Here is a 5,000-nt window from a genome sequence, read left to right as displayed (position 1 = left end):
AAGTTATCTACTTAGCTAGTGTTATTCGGATGTGCACCAAGTAGTAGGCACACTGTAAACATTTCTTCCTGAATTTTCTTGTATGCCCTATTGCCTGACTGACTGATGTGAATAACCTGATTTCTCTGTGTGCCATGTAGCCTAAACATCATATCCTGAATATGATCAAAAACAGGATAATCCTCATGACTGGGAATATTCATGTCCACACACACACACACACACACACACACACACACACACACACACACACACACACACACACACACACACACACACACACACACACACACACACACACACACAAAACACACACACACAGGAACCGGGGAACGGGGGACGTGTCCCCTCCAATATTGAGACAGTCGCATTTGTCCCACCCAAAAATTATACCGCGGAGGAGACAAATATTTTATTTTGAAATCTTTAACTCGCATGCTTTTATTTTGAAAGCGCAATACAGCGTCTTGCCACCGGCCCGCCCCCTCAACGGCAGACTGTTTGGGAAGCGGAGTCTGCAGCTGGCAGTGGCGACAGGTAGTCAGAAGTTAAGATGAAAAGACAGCAGCAGCTCACTTTAACTGATTTCTTTCTCATGGGGAAGAAAAGAAAGAAAGGAAATGTGAGTTGGTAATAATTTTGTCCAGGAGGATAATTATATTTTCTGTCTAACCAACGTTAGACTTGTTGATGTAAAGCTGATGTTGTGATTCAACATCTAGCTAACTAGTACACTCTTGCTAGGTAAACGTTGTTACTATTAACGTAACGTTACGTAGCCAACGTTGGCAGCGATTTGACACTAACAACAGTATTTAAGATGATTGTAAAAGAACATGAGTTTTCTATTAACTTAACCCATGCAACTTGAAAACGAGTAAAGTTACACATCTCCCACATTTAGAAAGGAGTTAGTCTGTCTGTGTGGGTTTTCACTTGTTCTTGACATTCCCATCAGTATTTTTCTAGACCTTATTCATCTCCACTGCTTTCATATTAGAGATCAGATGAAGTTCAGCTGGAAACTAACAGTGGTGACACTGGAGAGGGTGATGCAGGGAGAGCTGCAGGTAGGTGTTATATGAAGGGTGAGGTGATTTTACTTTGTTGAACATCTGATCTGAAGCCCAAACTTCCTTGACAAAGCTGTCTGTTTGGAGTCAGCATGGCAGGTATTTAAACATAAGGCCTTGTCCCAGAGTCTAGACCTCTAGCTATATGAAAAGATAAACAATGCAACGTTTTTAATAAATGTAAATAAAGCAGCTAATATCAACATGGACAAAATCATGAATGTACTAATTCTCTTTTTTGATGATGACCAAAGTAGTAAAGTTTAGTTTTCACAATGATTCATTGTAGGATTATGATATTATTGCAATTATGTAAATCCACATTGAATCTTTATTTAACATGGTTGGAAGAAGTAAAAATTGATGCAACACTTTTTAGTTTTTAGACTTTTATTATTGTGTAATGTCAGAAGGACTTTAACTGTTTTGCCAGTCAAATTAACTTTAATGAGTGCATATTGAAATATTACAGTGTTGATTGGCAAAAAATGCATCTCAAAATGCATCAGATTGATGCTTTAAAAATATGGAATATTTAAAATTTAGCTTATTCATGCCCCCAGAGTTAGACTAGAGGGGTAATATCCTTCTCAGCTTTTTCACCCCTGACCCATTTTCATGTCCGATGTTAACATTCTTGATGCTGTTTTTGATCCTTCAAGGTAACTGGTTGTATCTGTGTCTGTTCATTGAGGCAAAAATACAACTAAGAAAAGAAAATGTATTCAGAAAAGTTTGGATCAATATGCTATTTATTAATCTACAAAACTGGATGATTAGGCCTGCAATTAAACAAATTGATTTGATATGTATCAGTTAATTACTGCCATTCAAAATGTGTTTTCCTTTATTCTTTTGAGAAATGAATCTTTTTAGTAGAATAGTAGGTGGTTTGTGAATGTTTTGCAGTGTAGTTAATTTATGACATATTTCTGTTCAAACCATTTTTGGACTTTTAGCTGTTTAGGTTTCCCCCCAATGTTAAACTCATGGCCCCACTGAGTTCACTATGCCCTACTGCCTGACTGACAGGCTGAGGTTGTCAGTCCTCAGTAAGGGGAGTAATGCTTCACTTCAGAACTTGAACCTCCTAATTACTAAATTTTATGCTACAAAGAGATCACCTAATTACTAGCATTCCACTGACTAGCATACATTTTGTCGTCACTTTGACGGAGAATAACTTTACATCTGAAGCGTTTAAAGACTCTCTTTGTCCGTTGTTTATTTCTAAAGAAAACACGACAATGTATAAAAGGCTCCATTACCTTGTAGCTCACGTTATGGCTCCGTAGCAGACGCTTTTTTATTAAAATAGGCTAACGATTGGGTCATAACCTTTCAGACTCATGCTGTGTCTCAAACCGTTGTCTTCTGTCAGTATACTGCTAATGGTCACTGAAAACTTCCTAATATCCTTCCCACTTTGGATGGTTAGTGTCCGTCCCAAATATAATGTCAATGGTCCTCCCCTCTGTTAAATGCAGGCCCCACTGGGGTTAGCCCTATTGCCTGACTGACAGGCTGAGGTTGTGAAAGCATGACTGATAAGGCTGTCTGGAAATATTCATGTAAACACACACACACACACACACACACACACACACACACACACAGACAGACAGACAGACAGACAGACAGACAGACAGACAGACAGACACACACACACAGACAGACAGACAGACAGACACAGAGACCCACACACACACACACACACACACACACACACACACACACACACACACACACACACACACACACACACACACACACACACACACACACACAGACAGACAGTAACACACAGTGCGGCACACACATGTAGATGTTCAGACACACACTTTATTTACACAACTTTCAGTTACTCACCAAACAGCTGTAAATCACATAGCGAACACGTGGTACAGACGATTCTGCTCCATAACACATTTCTTTCTGTTAATCCATACATTGTTCACACAAACACCAACATTACACTGATAGCACCGACTTTCATTTTCCTGGTCCCGCACAATTTGTTTCCCCAGGAACACAGCTCCATGACAATGGCTATTTTATTCCCTGTTTGGGCCAGGGAAAGGGTTTATTTGACGGGGAAAGCTATTGTATCAGTATAAATTATGGGCTGTACACAATGCAATGCTTATTCAATTACAGGAAATTAATGTTATTAGTATTATTCTCATACATGAGGTGTATGAAGTATATTTCAATGTATGTGTGTGATTAGATCAAATATCTGCTGAACACTATTCATAACAAAACCCCTGTGATGTTGGTTTCTACCAATTAGTGTAATTGAACACCTTTAAAAACGCAGGTTTTTCTGCCAGACAGAGAGACGGGAGAGTGTCAACTTGACTGAGAGGTTGTATACAGAAACTTGTTGAGACAGAGACAGACAGACTTGTGCTAGTTAAAGACAAACCCAGTGGTTTGTTTTGGAAGTTTTTTGTTGTTAACAGAGTGCTGGATGACGTATTTTAGAGCACTGTAAATAAACACACACACCCACAAACACACACACACTGTTGGCTGTGTCTTCATCCCATCACCACCCATTCTCACTGTGTCCTTGTCGCCACCATCACACACACACAGACAGGGAGGCCCATTTTTTCACACACACACACAGACAGACAGACAGACAGACAGACTCTCTCACACACACACACACACACACACACACACACACACACACACACACACAGCACCACTGTGTTCACTATGCCCTATTGCCTGACTGACTGATGTGAATAACCTGATTTCTCTGTGTGCCATGTAGCCTAAACATCATATCCTGAATATGATCAAAAACAGGATAATCCTCATGACTGGAATATTCATGTCCCTGTAAACACATATGATACCAACAACATGCTAGATCCGTGGGTTCAGAGATAGCAGCTTCCATAGCAACCAGCAGTTTATCTACAGCAGTGGAGGGCTGTGTATTTTACACCTGGGCCTTCAGTACTGTTGCATCAAAAGACAGTAAACAACATAAGCATTCACCCTTTCAACTTCTTTCAAGATAAAACTCCAGCCGGGGGAGAGAAAGTGCATGCATCATTGCCTTGTGTTTCCCTGGGGAACATTTAAACTGGTGCACCTTTGTGTGAACAGGTGGTGTGGCATGTTTGGTGAAAAAGTATTTCACCAAAATGCCTTCATGAAAGAGGGAACTCTGAAAAGTGGGGATTTAAAATATCAGTGGATAAATCTAAATATGTAATATTTGGCAACAAGAAAAGTGAATGTAATGGTTTGTTTATGTATGGACAAGCAATTGAAAGGGTTAAAGATTTAAAATTCCTGGGTGTACACTTTGATGAGAGACTAACATGGGGAATACAGATCAATAATGTTATTAATAAGTGTGAGAAAGTGATAAATATTATGCGTTCCCTCTCAGGTAGTACATGGGGTGCTGACAGGGAGTCACTACTAATGATTTACAGAGCAATGATAAGGTCAAGACTAGACTATGGTTGTATATGTTATGGAACAGCAGCTGCATCACACTTAAAGTAATACAGGCCAAGGCTCTGAGGATATGTTGTGGGGCCCTTCGTACAACCCCAGTTCCAGCTTTACTGGTTGAGATGGGAGAGATGCCATTGTCAATTCGCCGAGAGAAACTGGCAATGCAGTATGTTGTTAAATTGTGGGGATACAAAGAAGAGCACCCAACAAAATGAGTTCTGAATAATGCTTGGGAATGGGCAGCAGAGAAAAGGAAGAAAGAGTGTTTTTTATTTAACATCAGCAAAAAGGTGGAGAAACTGGGACTGGGAGAGGCAGGTGTGGCCCCGCAGGTGTACTGGGCAGTTATACCGGGCAGTTATACCGCCATGGATGCTGCCCACCCCAGACATAGACTTCAGTATATTGGAAAACTTAAAACATCTTGAAGGTGGTTTATGT

At 40.2% G+C, this 5,000-nt stretch overlaps 1 long non-coding RNA gene across 1 annotated transcript in view; it reads left to right on the top strand.

The window, feature by feature from the left end:
* The first annotated feature begins 409 nt into the window (after positions 1-409).
* LOC114551591 (uncharacterized) overlaps positions 410-5,000 on the top strand; it is a 24,947-nt gene continuing 20,356 nt past the window's right edge. Inside the window, exons 1-2 of the long non-coding RNA XR_003691938.1 lie at positions 410-622; positions 1,001-1,070. This is a non-coding gene — a long non-coding RNA (uncharacterized LOC114551591). The remainder of the gene's footprint in view (positions 623-1,000; positions 1,071-5,000) is intronic.

This window comes from Perca flavescens, unplaced genomic scaffold (assembly GCF_004354835.1).
Source record: "Perca flavescens isolate YP-PL-M2 unplaced genomic scaffold, PFLA_1.0 EPR50_1.1_unplaced_scaf_2, whole genome shotgun sequence".
Taxonomy (NCBI): Eukaryota; Metazoa; Chordata; class Actinopteri; order Perciformes; family Percidae; genus Perca; species Perca flavescens.
This window is presented reverse-complemented; position numbering and strand designations above follow the sequence as displayed.